Here is a 16,891-nt window from a genome sequence, read left to right as displayed (position 1 = left end):
CAAAATACAAGATGGGTTATGCATATTAACTTTATATAGCTGTGAGTTGTGTTTGTTACTGGCACTCCCCGGGGAGTGGTCTGTGCAGTTCCTATACTACCTGAGCCTTGCATTGGGCTGTATATCCCTATACCACGGATGGAGTGTATGTTTCGTTAGCTGCATTATGGGATATATAGTTTTGCCTGTATTGTCAGGCATTAACCCTATCATTGGTTTGGTAGATGTAAAATATCTCACCATATTCTTTGAAGACAAACTGGAACGCCATCCCAGTGAGCTAGCTATCCTTCTATCAACCTGAGATCATCTGGTCTTTATCCTACTGCTGGTTACGAGAATATTCAAATTAGCTTCTATGCTTCCTGCACCATCACGGGGTCTGAGATGTCTGAACCACATTCCCCATAAGACGGGGGTGGATACTACCTGGACAATGATGAGAAGTGTGCATGTAACATGCAAGTGTTCGGCTCACATTACATATTAGCTCACACGCCAGGGACGGCTTTCCTGTTGGGCCTTGATAAAATTCCACAGGATCTTGTTATATTTACCAAAGAGCAAAGGGCCTTAGTGGAAAAAAATCATCTGAAAGATGGCATTACTTACAGTGCAGTGTTTACAAAGGCCATTGCAGTTGGAGAAGACAGTATTAAATGTCTTAGGGGATAATCCCCAGCCACTGATGGAGGGGTATCTCAGGCTGCAGTGGGAGGTTGGACCTCTGACAGAGATTTATAAATCTTCACTGGCCAAGGGTCAGTGTACTAGTTAACTGGAGGACAGTAATTGTGGTACCTCTGTTGAAGAAGGGCTGCAGGGATAAGCCAGGTAGTCACCAACCCATGAGTCCAACATCAGAGGAAGAGTACCAGTGATGGTCAGCTTGAGTTTGGTTGGATTTTTTGAGTGTTTTGATGAGGCCAGTCTAGTTCGTTAGTCCACACGGACCTCAGTATGACATTTAAAAGGTTCCCCCGATGGGACCTGGTCGAAGAGGTTACAGCCCCTGGGATCCAGGGCAGGCTAGCAAACTGGATCCAAAACTGGATTGGTAATCACAGGCCAAAGGTGATGGTGGAGGGTTGCTTTTGTGGTTGGAAACCTTGGACCAGTGGTGTACCACAGCGATCAGTGCTGGGACCCTTGCTGTTTGTAATATCCATGAAGAATTTGATGGTGAATGTAGGAATGTAGTAAGTCTGCACATAACAGGAAAACTGGTGTTGTTGATAGTAATCCTATGTTCCAGGATGATATTGATGCAATGGCAGATGGAGGTGATACATTCTGGGAGGATTAATAAGAGCCGGCCATATGCAATGAATAGAAGGGCTTCAGGAAGTATTGAGGAACATAAGGGTCTTGGTGCACTGGTCCAAGGAACCCTTCAAGGAGGCAGTACAGGCAGATAAGGCAGTTAAGAAGGTTTATGGGATACCAGCCTTCATCAGCCAGGGCAAAGAATATAAGAGCAAGGATATTATGGTACAACTTTATAAAACATTAGTTAGGCCACAGTTGGAGCACTGCGTGCAGTTCTGGTCACCACACCACACTATAAGAAGGTTGCGATTGCAGTGAAGAGGGTGCACAGGACGTTGCCTGGGAAGGTATGGTGAAGTTATGAGGAGAGACTGGATAGTCTGGAGGTGTGTTCCGTGGAGTCGAGGAGGCTGAGCAGAAAGCTGTTTGAGGTTTACAAAACACCATTGCTAAGTAGATAGTATGAAACTTGGTAGTAAGGAAGTCTGTGATCAGCAGTGCATCACAGGGCTTGTTCTGGGATGCTTGCAGTTTGTTATAAATATTGACAACTTCGATGTAAATATAGGAGGTATGATTATTAAATTTGCAGATGACAGGAAAATTGGTAGTGTTATTGACGGTGAGCAGGGGAGCCTTAGCTACAGAATGATACTGATCAGCTGGTAAACTGGACAGGATAATGGCAGGTGGAATTTAATCCTGCTAGGAGTGAGATGATGCATTTCACAGGGCCAAATAAGGGTAGGACTTGAATAATGAATGTAGGCCCTAAGGAGCATTGAGGATAAAGGGACCTTGGTGTACAAGGCTTAACAACCTGATGGTGGCAGGACAGGGAGATAAGATGGTGAATAAGGCATATGGGAAGTTTGCCTTTATTAGCCAGGGCACAGAACATAAGAGCAGGGAGGTCATGATACAACTTTACAAAACATTGGTTAGGTCACAACTGGAATGTTTTTTCTCATTCTGGTCACCACACTACAGCAACGATGTGATTGCATAAGAGAGAGCGCAGAGGAGATTCACCAGGATGTTGCTTGGGCTGGAATGCTCCAGTTATGGACAGGCTGGGTTTGTTTTCCTTGGAGTAGGGGAACTGAGGGGGAATTGATAGTGGTGTACAAAATTAGACAAGGCTTAGATAGGGCAGATAGTAGGAAACTTTATCCATGTCTTTATCCAGAGGGTGTTGGTTTATGGTGAGGTTTAGAAGGGTCCAGAACATAATCCTTTCACCCAGAGGGTGGTTACAATGTGGAACACACTTAGCGACATTTAATGAGCACCTGGACAAGTCACCAAGGCATGGTGTGTTGTGGACCAAGGCATGGTGTGTTGTGCACCAAGTGCTGGAGAATGGGATTGGTATGGGTGGGTATGTGATGATCAGCATGGACTGCTTCTGCGCCCTGTGACTCTAGAACTGCACAACCCCAATCATGTCTGTGATTGGTGAAATGGCAGTAGTCTTGCTGCCCGAGGGGCTCCCTCAGCCTCCTTCGCTCCAAGGGCAGCAAACCTCATCTATCTAGTCTCTCCTCAGAACTGAAATGCTTCATCCCAGAACCATCCCGGTGAGTCTCGCCTGCACCAATCTACAGCAACCATGCCCTTCTCATCGTTAGTGACCAGAAATGCAGTCACAGAATCATAGAATCGTACAGCACAGAAACAGGCCTTTCGGCCCACCTTGCCCATGCTGACCCTGATGCCTGTCTACACTAATCCCATTGGCACACATTAGGCTATGCCTTTCCTGTACAAGTATCTGTCCAATCGCCTTTGGAACACTGTAATTGTTTCTGCCTCCGTGAACTCTTTTGGTAGCTCCTTCCAAATATTTACCCTCTCTGTGTGAAAAACTGACCCGTCAGATCTCCTATTGTGAAGTGCTGGATTTTGGGAAGTTAAACCGGAACAGAACATACACAATAAATGAGATGACCATTGGGAGTGTTGTAAAACAGAGTTACAAGTGTATAGTTCCCTGAAAACGGACACACAGGTAAATAAGAGGTGAAGAGGGCCTGTGGAATGCTTGCCTTCTTCCAAGAACAAGAGTTGGTGAGACCAACATGCCTCACCTCCCTTCCACCTTAACTTTCTGGACCAGCTACTGTGCAGGACCTTATCAAAAGCCTTCCTGAAGTCCTTGTAACCCATGTCTACTGCTCTGCTCTCATTAATTTTCTCTTCAAAATACTCAGTCAGATTTGTGAGAGATGCTCTCCCCTGCACAAAACCTTGCTGACTCCTCCTACCAGCCACTCTTGAACATCACTAGTTTCTTTAGGAAATGTATTGAGACTGCATTCCGATGAAGACAGTTGGGATCTATCCTAACCAGAAACCATGGACGAACAGGGAGATACATATTCTGCTAAAGTTCAGATCCGAGGATTTCAGGAAAGATAACCCCGCACTGTACAAGATAGCAATGTATGGTCTCCTAAATCTATCAGGGATTCCAAGAGAGAATACCAGAGCAAGCTGGAGGCTCAATTTAATCAGGCAGATGCCAGACGACTGTGGCAGGGCCTGAACACCATCATGGGCTCTGAGGCAAAATTGGGGGTGATCTCTATCCAAAGATCTCAATGTCTACGTCCGTTTTGATCAGGCAAAGTTCCACCAAGGGGCATCCCTCATCCCGCACTGACTCTGTCCCTTACATTCAGTGGCAGAAGTCAAATCTGCTTTGACGAGGGTAAACTCTTGGAAAGCAGCCGGACCAGATGGAGTCTCCAGACTGGTTCTGAAATTGTGCCCCAATCAACTGTCCATTGTCTTCACTGACATCTTCGACCTCTTACTTCAACAGTCTACTACATCTGCTTCAATGAAGCCTCCATCATTCCAGTGCCCAAGTGTCCGTCTCAGTGACTACGACCCAGGAGCTCTAACATCAACCATAATGAAGTGCTTTGAGAGATTGGTAATGGCCCACATCAGCACCAGACTCCCAGACAATCCAGACCCCCTGCAACTTAAATACAGGAAAAATAATGTAGGTCTACGGAGGATACATACGTAGAACATAGAACACTACAGCACATAGAATAAGTTGGTAAATTCATTTATTATTGTCACATGTACCGAGGTACAGTGAAGAACTTTGTTTTGCATGCCATCTATACAGATCATTTCATTACAACAGTGCATTGAGGTAGTACAGGGAAAACAATAACAGAATGCAGAATAAAGTGTTACAGTTACAGAGAAAGTGCAGTGCAGGTTGATAATAAAGTGCAAGGTCATAATGAGGTAGATTGTAAGGTCAAGAGTCCATCTTATTGTATTATGGGATTGATCAATAGTCATAACAGCGGGGTAGAAGCTGTCTTTGAGCCTGGTGGTACATACTTTCTGCCCAATGGGAAGGGGGAAGAAGAGAGAAATTCCAGGGTGGGTGGGATCTTTGATTATGTTGACTGCTTTACCAAGGCAGCGAGAAATATAGACAAGAGTCCATGGAGGGGAGGCTGGTTTCCGTGATGTGCTGAGCTGTGTCCACAACTTTCTGCAGTTTCTTGCGGTCACAAGTAGAGCAGTTGCTGTACCAAGCTGTGATGCATCCAGATAGGATGCTTTCAATGGTGCATCTACAAAAATTGGTGAGGGTCAAAGGGGACATGCCAAATTTCTACAGCCACCTGAAGTAGAGGTGCTGGTGAGCTTTCTTGGATGTGTTGTCTACATGGATGGACCGGGACAGGCTATTGGTGATGTTTACTCCTAGGAACTTGAAGGTCTCAACCCTCTCAACCCAGCACCGTGATGTAAATAGGAATGTATGCATCACTCCCCTTCCTGAAGTCAATGACCAGCACTTTTGTTTTGCTGATTTTGAGGGAAGGGTTGTTATCATGACACCATGTTACTAGGCTCTTTATCTCCTTCCTGTACTTTGACTCATCGTTATTTGAAATTTTCCCACAATGGTGGGATCATCAGCAAACTTGTAGATGGAGTTAGAGCAGAATCTGGCCATGCTGTCGTGAGTGTATAGGGAGTAGAGTAGGGGGCTGAGGATGTTCATCGCTAAACTCTTGGACCTTGGATTGGGGCCTCCATCTACAATTGGTTTCTTGACTTCCTGACCAGTAGACCTCAGTCAGTTAGAAATGGTTGGAGAAGTTGCTGGAGGGAGAGAAGCAGCAACACAAAGGCTCCCAGTGCTGGACTCTGAGAGGTAATGAAGGTGAGAATGGGAACCATTAGGGGAGAAGTGAATCAGAATCAGAATCAGGTTTACTCTCACTGACAGATGTTGTGAAATGTGTTGTTTTGCGGCAGCAGTGCAGGACAAGACATACAAATTACAATAAGTTACAAAAATGAATAAATAGTGCAAAAAGCAGAATAAAATTCGCTGGTCCACTCATCCCTCCACACCCACCACCCTGACCCCTGGCACTTCTCCTGCCCTTGCGGTAGGTGTAACACTTGTCCCTACGCCTCCTCCCTCACCACCACCCAGGGACCTCACCAGTCCTTCCAGGTGAGGCAAAGGTTCACGTGCACCTCCTCCAACCTCATCCACTGCATTTGGTGCTCCCGGTGTGGTCTCTACATCGGTGAGATCAAGCACAGACTGGGCGACCGTTAGACAGAGCACCCGTGCTCAGTCCGCCATGGCCATCCCGAGCTCCCAGTTACAGACCATTTCAGCTCCCCTCCCCATTCCCACCCCGACCTGCCCATCCTCAGCCTTCCCCACTGCCAGGTACAACATCTCATTCCGCCTGAGGAGTCTACAGCCCAATGGCATGAACATCGAGTTTTCCAGTTTTAGGTAACACCCTTAATTACCCCCTCCCTCCAGTCTCCTTCTGATCCTCCTCTGGTCCTCCCATTTCTGCCCCCTTACCCACACCCCCCCCCAGCCTCCCTTCACCTATCTTTGTCCTCCTCCCCCTCCTGCTTCCATCCACCCACTTCACACACAGGTTCTTTCACCTCCCCCCCCCACCCGCCCCATCTGGCTCCATCTGTCCATTCTCCCCATCCGGTCCCATTCACCCCTCCCTTAATAGTTCCCATTCTCACCTCCTCTACCTCTCAGAGCCCAGCACTCCAGCCCCTTGTGTTCCTCCTCTTCCTCAGCAGCTGTCTCCTCCTCCACCCTCCCCTCCCCACCTTGCTCCAGCTGTTTTCTCACCTACTGGCCCCATCTCACCACTTCCCCTTTCCTCCTTGTACTGACTATCTCCCCTCTCCACTCTCAGTCCTGATGCAGGGTTTCCACCGGAAATGTTCACAACTCCTTTCCCCCCCACAGATGCTGCTCGACCTGCTGAGTTCCTCCAGCAGCTTGTGTGTGGCTCCAGATTCCAGCATCTGTAGTCTCTCGTGTCTCCATTGCTTTATAAAAATGTGCTTTGTGCTGTTGCACCAGGATCACAAATCCAGTGCACGGGGCTGACGGTGCAGTGGCAGTGTGTGAAACTGTTTTGTTACTCCAAAATAGAAGTGAATAAATTAGGCACCAGTGCATTAACTGCAGCTAAACAAGACTGATGACATTATTTGACATCCTGCAGAGGTATTGGGGTTGGACTGACAAACTTTAGTACCTCAATTTATCTGTAAAATTTTATACTTTCTTTCCAACATTGCAATTGTGTAAGGCCCAGGAGAGACTGCACCTGGACTGTTGTTTACCGATTTGGCCTCCTTACCTAATAAATGATGTACGTGCCTGAGAGGAAGTGAGATTGACTTGTTCTGGGGAGATGAGTCTGCTGTATGAGGGGAGATCAAGCAAACTGGTACTGTATTCTCTGGAGTTTAAAAGAATGAATGGAAGTCTCATTGAAACTTGTAGAATTGTTAAAGGACTTAAACCATACCATAGAACCATGGAACAATACAGCACAATACAGGTCCTTCGGCCCACCATGTTGTGCCGAACTTTAAACCTCACTTAAGACTATCTAACCCCTTCCTTCCACATATCCCCCTATTTTAAATTCCTCCATATGTTTATCTAACAATCTCTTGAACTTGACCAGTGTACCTGCCTCCACCACTAGCCCAGGCAGCACATTCCATGCACCAACCAGTCTCTGGGTGAAAAGCCTCCCTCTGATATCTCCCTTGAACCTCCCACCCATTACTTTAAAGCCATGCCCTCTTGTATTGAGCATTGGTGCCCTGGGAAAGAGGCGCTGGCTGTCTACTCTATCTATTCCTCTTAATATTTTGTATACCTCTATCATGTCTCCCCTCATCCTCCTTCTCTCCAATGAGTAAAGCCCTAGCTCCTTTAGTCTCTCCTCATAATCCATACTCTTCAAACCAGGCAGCATCCTGGTAAATCTCCTCTGCACCCTCTCCAATGCCTCCACATCTGTCCTATAATGAGGTGACCAGAACTGGACACAAGTACCCTAAGTGTGGTCTAACCAGAGTTTTGTAGAGCTGCATCATTACCTCGCGGCTCTTAAACTCGATCCCACGACTTACGAAAGCTAACATCCCATAAGCTTTCTTAACTACCCTATCACCTGTGAGGCAACTTTCAGTGATCTGTGGATATGAACCCCCAGATCCCTCTGCTCCTCTACACTGCCCAGAATCCTGCCATTTACCTTGTACTCCGCCTTGGAGTTTGTCTTTCCAAAGTGTACCACCTCACACTTCTCCAGATTGAACTCCATCTGCCACTTGTCAGCCCAGCTCTGCATCCTATCAATATCCCTCTTCAATCTCCTACAGTCCTCCACACTATCCACAAAACCTCCGACCTTTGTGTCGTCTGCAAACTTGCTAACCCACCCTTCTACCCCTTCATCCAAGTCATTAATAAATATCACAAAAAGTAGAGGTCCCAGATCTGACCCTTGTGGGACACCACTAGTCACAGCCCTCCAATATAAATGCACCCCTCCACCACAACCCTCTGCTTTCTACAGGCAAGCCAATTCTGAATCCACTCCCCCAGCGTCCTTGATCCCATGCCCTCTGACCTTCTGAGAAGCCTACCATGTGGAACCTTGTCCAAACGCCTTACTAAAATCCATGTAGACCACATCTACTGCACTATGCTCATCAAACTGTCTGGTCACCTCCTCAAAGAACCCTATGAGTCTTGTGAGACATGATCTTCCCTTCACAAATCCATGCTGGCTGTTCCTAATCAGTCCATGATTCTCTAAATGCTCATAGATCCTATCTCTAAGAATCCTTTCCAACAGCTTGCCCACCACAGACGTAAGGCTCACTGGTCTGTAATTCCCTGGACTATCCCTACTACCTTTTTTGGATAAGGGGACAACATTCACCACCCTCCAATCCTCCAGTACCATTCCTGTGGACAACGAGGACTCAAAGATCCCAGCCAAAGGTCCAGCAATCTCCTCGCTCACCTCACAAAGCAGCCTGGGGAATATTCCGTCAGGCCCCGGGGACTTATCTGTCCTAATATTTTCTAACAGCTCCAACACATCCTCTCTCTTGATATCTACATACTCTAGAACATTAACCTTACCAACACTGTCCTCTGCATCATCAAGACCCCTCTCCTTGGTGAATACTGAAGAGAAGTATTCATTGAGAACCTCACCCACTTCCACAGCTTCCCACCTTTGTCTCTAATCAGTCCTACCTATACTCCCGTCATCCTTCTGCTCTTCACGTATGTGAAAAAAGCCTTGGGATTTTCCTTAACCCTACCCGCCAAAGCCTTTTCATGTCCCCTTCTTGCTCTCCTCAGCCCCTTCTTAAGTTCCTTCCTTGCTACTCTATATTCCTCCTGATCCCTTTCTGAGCCTTGCTGCTTACACCTTATGTATGCTGCCTTCTTCTTCCTAACTAGTTGTTCCACCTCTCTCGTCACCCATGGTTCCTTCACCCTGCCATTCTTTCTCTGCCTCACTGGGACAAATTTATCCCTAACATCCTGAAAGAGATCCCTGAACAATGACTACATCTCCATTGTGCATTTCCCTTCGAAAGTGTCATCCCAATTTACACTCCCAAGTTCTGGCCTTATAGCTTCATAATTTGCCCTTCCCCTTGACAGGCTGGAGGCAGGCAGAATGTCTCCCCTGACTGAGGAGTCCAGAGAGCACCGTATGACAACAAGGGTATGCAGTTTAGGATGAAAATTAAGCAAAATTTCATCATTCAGAGTATGTTGAAACTTTGGAATTCTCTACCTGGAGGGTTGTGGAGATTGATGGATCTCTGGGATTGAAAGGGAACCAAGGGATATAGGGATAGTGCTAGGAAATGGCACTGAGGTAAAAGATGAGTCATAATGAACGGGCTTGTGGGGCCGGATAGCCTACCCCTTCCCTATGCATCAAAACCTACACCCACGCCTTTATGGTCTTTAGACTAGTCTGTTTGGGTGCCTGTATGAGACAAATTGGCCATGATAGATTCAGAAACTTGACTGAGTTATTTGATGAGTTGGTAATGTTGATAGGAATTACAACAATTCTTCATCCCTGTCTGATTCAGAAGAGGCCTCAGCTGTGACTTAGCAAGGAAATTAGGGACAAAATTAGATGCGGAGAGGAGGCATATAAAACAGCCAGCAAAAGCAGCAGGCCAGAGGATTGGGAGCAGCTGAGAATTCAGAAAAGGAGGACAAAAAATTGATTAAAAGGGGAAGTTAAGGTATGAGAGTCAGCTTGCAGGGAACATAAAAACTGATTGTAAAACATTTCTATAAATATGTAAAGAGAGATGTTAGTGAAAACAAATGTAGATCCCTGCAGTCAGAAACAGGGGAAATTATATTTGGGAACAAAAGTGTCTGAACAATTTATGAACAGTTTATGAAAAAACAAATCATACTTAACAAATCCACAGGAGTTTTCTGAGAATAGCTAGTAGAATGGATAAAGGGACAGCCTGCAGATATGTATTTAGACTTTCAGATGATCTTTAATTAAGATCCATATTAGAGGTCAGTGTGAAAAAACTAAAGGCAGATGAGACTGCTGTGGACTGAGAAATGGTAGAACGGACAGGAAATGGAGAATAGGGGTCACAACTTCTGGATATGGGATATACCAATAAGAACTGAGATTAGGAGAAATTTCTTGGTCAACCCGGGTCGTGCTGAGGACTGCAGGTCCAACAGGTCTACTGCTGTTCCTATTGTCTATGTTCCCCTCCTGCCCAGTACTCCAAAACACAAACTTCATACACTTTGAGCCCAGGCAAAATTCTGCTGTCCATTTCTTAACTGGCATCAAATCCTGTTAATCCAGCACTCCTGTGCTCACTATCCTACACTGGCACCTAGTAAAGCAACATCAAGATTTTACTATTTTCAACTTTGTTATCAATTTCCTCCATTCTTGCCTCTCTCATCTTGATTCCAGCCCTTCAATCCCTCAAGATCACTTTTCCTCGAAATTCTCTGCCTGCTTCTCCTCCTTTAAGGTCCCCTTCAAACCTTTCTTTGAGAAAACCTTTGGTGGTTTATCCTAATTCTCTCAGATGTGTTACAGCCACATTTTGTTTGGCCACAGTCCTGTGATATTTTATTACATTAAAGGCAATGTATAAATATGAGTCAGTGTTGATCTAACTGAGGAGTTTGAGTTAATGAAAGGAATTCTTAGGGTGATAGTGAGAAAGCATTTTTGTCTCAAAGGGGTATCCAGGATAAGATTAAAGTCATTCCGGTTACAATGCACTTCCAATTTAACTGGCAGTCAGCATCTCCTCACATCAGTGGCATTTGCATTTGACATTTCAGTTGTTGAAGATTATTAGTCATTCACAGAATGTGGTCAGCCCTGGCAAAAACAGTATTTATTGCCAGTTTTGAATATCATTGCCGTACTGCCACCAAAGACTCTTACAACTTCTATAGATGTACGGTGGAGAGCATTCTGACTGGTTGCATCACAGCCTAGTATAGAGGCTCCAAAGGACAGGACTGCAAGAGACTGCAGAGGGTTGTAGACTCAGCCAGCTCCATCATGGGCACAACCCTCCCCACCATCGAGGACATCTTCAAGAGGTGGTGCCTCAAGAAGGTGGCATCCATCACTAAGGACCCTCACCACCTGAGATATGCCCTCTTCATGTTACTACCATCGGGGAGGAGGTACAGGAGCCTGAAGACCCACATTTGAAGATTCAGAGACAGCTTCTTCCCCTCCGTCATCAGATTTCGGAACGGTCCATGAACCCATGAACACCACCTCGTTATTCATGTTTTTTTGCACTATTTATTTATTTTGTAATTCACAGTAATTTTTAAGTCTATGTACTGTACTGCTGCTGCAAAACAATAAATTTCATGTCATATAAGTCAGTGATAATAAAACTGATTCTGGTACCCCAGGACAGGATGAAGAATAGAGAGAGAATGCAAGACCGTTACACCAATGTTTCAGTTAAGAGGCACAGGAGAGCAAGGTGCATCCTTCACAAGTCCAGGTACAAACCATTCCTCTTCCCGATTAGCTGTATGGGACTTCTAAGGATGCACGCTCTTACTTAGCCCCAAGTCACCCTGAAACACACTGCTGAATGCCTGCCAGACCTTTCTGTGTAGAACCCACATGTGCAGTTTTTACTGTGTACATGTACTGTTTGTCTGCATCATAGTGTGCTCAGGTACCTTGGTTTCACTGAGGCCAGCTTGCTTCTGTCAGACTCAGCTGGAAATCACTTTCTAAAGCTTTTTATGTAAAAGGCACTTTTATAATTGTGTTAGCTTTCCACTGCACTCGTATACAGTAACTAAAATCCTACATGAGGTCACTTGAGAGATTAGAATCAATCAAACTGGCATGGACCGATATCACTGGTAGAAGTCAATGGGATGGCAGGGCAACAGAATTAAACAGTGGGCTTTCAGATCAAGTCGACAGTTTCATGATTGCTTTACCAAAAGAAGGTCTTTAATTGAATTTAAATTTTTATACCATGTTGAGTTTAATTTCGTCTGCACAATACGGTGAGGTGCAGGTAAAATGAAATGCAGCAGCATCACAGGCATGTAGGTTCAGACAACAACACAGAACATAAATTATACCTAAATCATCACCAGACGGTTAAGAAGAAAAGGACTGTGCGAAACAAGATATTAGGGGAAAAAAACACAATCCATGGTAGTATAAGAGGTGGTCCGTAGTGTTCCATTGCTGAGGTAGGGTTAGGGTTGTGCAGATCGGTTCAAGAACCTGATGGTTAAAGTAGCTGTTCCTGCATCTGGTGGGATGGGACTTCAGGTTCTGTCCCTCCTGCCCGATTATAGCAGAGAGAAGAGGGCATGACCTGGGATCCTTGATGATAGATGCCACCTTCTTGAGGCAATGCTTTCTGTATGGTGGGGAGAACAGTGCCTGTGATGGACCAGGCTGTGTCCACCTACCTCTCCAGCCTCTTGCATTCCTGTGCATTGGAATTGCCGTATCAGACCATGAAGCAACCAGTCAGGATACTTTCAACAGTACACCTGCAGAAGTTTGCTAGAGTGTTGAGTGATATGCCGAACCTTTTTACGCTTCTCAGAAAGTAAAGGTCCTGGGGTCTTCTTCATGATTGCATCTATGTGCTGGGCCCAGGACAGGTCATCTGAGATGTTAATGCCCAGGAATTCGAAGCTGCTAACTCCCTCCACCTCTGACCACCAATGAGAACTGACAGGTAGTCTCCCGACTTGCCCTTTCTGAAGTCAACAATTGGCCCTTGGTCTTTTTGACGTTGAGCTCAAGGTTGATGCGGCACCATTCAACCAGGTGTTCTACCGCACTCCTGTACAATGATTGGCCACCAACCGTGATTCAGCCAACAACAGTGGTCTCGTCAGCAAATTTGTAGATGGTATGAGAGCTGTGCTTAGCCACACAGAAGCGGGAGCAAAGAGAGTAGAACAGGGGGCTAAGCACGCAGCCTTGGGTTCACCTGTGTTGATGGTCAGTGAGTAAGAGATGCTACTGACCTGTTGTATGGAAATGCCATATTAGATCTAGTTTCAGGTAATGAACCGGGTCAGGTGGCAGATCTATTTGTGGGTGAGCACTTGGGGGACAGTGACCACTGCTCCATAACCTTTAGAATTGTTATGGACAGGGATAGGAGCAAAGAGGACGGGAAGATATTTAACTGGGGAAAGGCGCATTATGAGGCTATAAAGGCGAGAACTTGGGGAGTGTAAATTGGGATGACATTTTTGAAGGGAAATGTACTATGGAGATGTGGTCGTTGTTCAGGGATCTCTTGCAGGATGTTAGGGGTAAATTTGTCCCGGTGAGGCAGAGAAGGAATGGTGAAGGAACCACAGGTGACAAGAGAGGTGGAAAAACTAGTTAGGAAGAAGGCAGCAGCATACAGAAGGTGTAGGCAGCAAGGATCAGACAGGGCTCGTAAGGAATATAGAGCAGCAAGGAGGGAACTTAAGAAGGGGCTGAGGAGAGCAAGAAGGGGACATGAAAAGACTTTGGCGAGTAGGGTTAAGGAGAATCCCAAGGCTTTTTACTCGTACGTGAAGAGCAGAAGGATGGCTAGAGTAAAGGTAGGTCTGATTAAAGATAAAGGTGGGAGGATGTGCCTGGAAGATGTGGAAGTGGGTGAGGTTCTCAATGAATACTTCTCTTCAGTATTCACCAAGGAGAGGGGTCTTGATGATGCTGAGGACAGTGTTGGTGAGGGTAATGTTCTAGAGTATGTAGATATCAAGAGAGAGGATGTGTTGGAGCTGTTAGAAAATATTAGCACAGATAAGTCCCTGGGGCCTGACGGCATGTTCCCCAGGCTGCTCAGCGAGGAGAGGGAGGAGATTGCTGAACCGTTGGTTAGGATCTTTGAGTCCTCGTTGTCCACAGATATGGTACCGGAGGATTGGAGGGTGGCGAATGTTGTCCCCTTATTCAAAAAAGGTAGTAAGGATAGTCCAAGTAATTACAGACCAGTGAGCCTTACGTCTGTGGTGGGCAAGCTGTTGGAAAGGATTCTAAGAGATAGGATCTATGAGCATTTAGAGAATCATGGACTGATTAGGGACAGCCAGCATGGCTTCGTGAAGGGAAGATCTTGCCTCACAAGCCTGATAGGGTTCTTTGAGGAGGTGACCAGGAAGATTGATGAGGGTAGTGCAGTAGATGTGGTTTACATGGATTTTAGTAAGGCGTTTGACAAGGTTCCGCATGGTTCCGGGACCTCTACTTTTCGTGATATTTATTAATGACTTAGATGAGGGGTGGAAGGGTGGGTTAGCAAGTTTGCAGATGACACAAAGTTCGGTGGTGTTGTGGATAGTCTGGAGGGCTGTCAAAGGTTACAGAGGGATATTTATAGGATGCAGTGCTGGGCTGACAAGTGGCAGATGGAGTTCAATCCAGAGAAGTGTGAGGTGGTACACTTTGGAAGGACAAACTCCAAGGCGGAATACAAGGTAAATGGCAGGATTCTGGGCAGTGTGGAGGAGCAGAGGGATTTGGGGGTTCATATCCACAGATCACTGAAGGTTGCCACACAGGTGGATAGGGTAGTTAAGAAAGCTTATGGGATGTTAGCTTTCATAAGTCGTGGGATCAAGTCTAAGAGCCGTGAAGTAATGATGCAGCTTTACAAAACTCTGGTTAGACCACACTTAGAGTACTGTGTCCAGTTCTGGTCACCTCATTATAGGAAGGATGTGGAGGCGTTAGAAGGGGTGCCGAGGAGATTTACCAGGAAGCTGCCTGGATTAGAGAGTATGGATTATGAGGAGAGACTAAAGGAGCTAGGGCTTTACTCATTGGAGAGGAGGATGAGGGGAGACATGATAGAGGTATACAAAATATTGAGAGGAATAGATAGAGTGGACAGCCAGCACCTCTTTCCCAGGGCACCAATGCTCAGTACAAGAGGGCATGGCTTTAAGGTAATGGGTGGGAAGTTCAAGGGAGACGTCAGAGGGAGGTTTTTCACCCAGAGAGTGGTTGGTGCATGGAATGCACTGCCTGGGGTGGTGGTGGAGGCTGATATGTCGGTCAAGTTCAAGAGATTGTTAGATAAGCATATGGAGGAATTTAAGATAGAGGGATATGTGGGAGGAAGGGGTTAGATAGTCTTAGGAGTGGTTTGGTCGGCACAACATGGTGGGCCGAAGGGCCTGTATTGTGCTGTATTGTTCTATGGTTCTGTTTGTGGCCTGCTGATGAGGAAGTCAAGAATCCAGTTGCACAGGTAAGTGCAGAGGCCCAGGTCTTGGAGCTTGATGATGAGTTTGGATGGGACGATTGTGTTGAATGCTGAGCTGTAGTTGATGAACAGCAGCCTGACATAGGTGTTCCTGTTGTCCAGATGGTCCAGAACAGAGAGCCAGAGAAATTGCCATTGCTGTTGACTGCTGTGGTGATAGGAAAATTGAAGGGGGTCCAGGCCATCCCTGAGGCAGTGGATGTAAGCGCTGTCAGTGGATGTCAGTGGTCATTTAGGCAGGACACTGTGATCTTCTTAGGAACCAGTAAAATAGGTGCCTTTTTGAAGCAGGTGGGAACCTCAGGCCGCAGAAACGAGAGGCTGAAGATGTTCATGAATACTCCAGCCAGTTGGTCTGCACAGGTCTTCAGCACAAGGCCCGGTACACCATCACGCTTTTCATAGGTTCACCCTCCTGAAGGATGCTCTGATATTGGACTCAGAGATTGAGATTACAGGGTCGTCAGGAGCCGTGGGTCTTGTGTAGGTGTGTCATTATTCTCCCTGTCAAAGTGTGCAGAAAAGGCATTCAGCTCATCCGGAAGTGATGCCACTTATGTTACTTGGTTTCACCATGTGGGAAGTGATAACGTGCACGCCCAGCCGCAGCTGTTTAACGTCCACCTATGACTCCAGTTTAAAACTTTTTAAAAAAACTTTATTTACAGCACAGTAACAGGCCCTTCCAGCCTAATGAGTCCGTGCTGCCCAATTAAACCCACGTTAACCTACCCGTACGTCTTTGGAATGTGGGAGGAAACCGGAGCTCCCGGAGGAAACCCACGCAGACACAGGGAGAACGTACAAATTCCTTACAGACAGCGGTGGGAATTGAACCCTGATCACTGGCATTGTAATAGCATCACGCTAACCGCTACACTACCATGCAACTGGAATTGCCTTTTCGCACTCGGGGTGGTCTTCCCTACGTCATACCTGGACTTCTTTTACGACTCTGGATCACCCGTCTTAAACGTCATAGATCTAGCCCTCAGCAAGTTACGAATCCTCTGGTTCATCCAGGACTACTGGTTGGGGAAGACACTGAATGTTTTTGTGGGTACACACTCATCCATGTAGGTCTTTATGAAGTCAGTGACAACTGTGGCAGATTCATTCAGGTCTGCTGACGAATCCTTGAACATGGATTCTGTCCGCAGGCAGAAGCACAGCCAGGTGGTCGGATTTACCAAAGTGTGGGCGAGGGATGGAGCGGTCGGCGTTCCTGATGGTGGTACAGCAGTGGTCGGGTGTGTTGGGTCCTCTGGTTTTGGCAGTGATGTGTTGATGGTTGTTAGGCAGAATGCTCTATTTGAAGCTAGACTGGCTAAGGTCCCCAGCGATGATGAGGGAGGCGTTGGGGTACACCTTTTCATGCTTGTTGATCACAGCACACAATTCCCCAAGGGCTAGCTTGACATCTGTCTAAGGCAGGACGTAGACTGCAGTCAGG

Source organism: Pristis pectinata, chromosome 27 (genome assembly GCF_009764475.1).
Source record: "Pristis pectinata isolate sPriPec2 chromosome 27, sPriPec2.1.pri, whole genome shotgun sequence".
NCBI lineage: Eukaryota > Metazoa > Chordata > Chondrichthyes > Rhinopristiformes > Pristidae > Pristis > Pristis pectinata.
Note: the sequence above shows the minus strand (reverse complement) of the source record.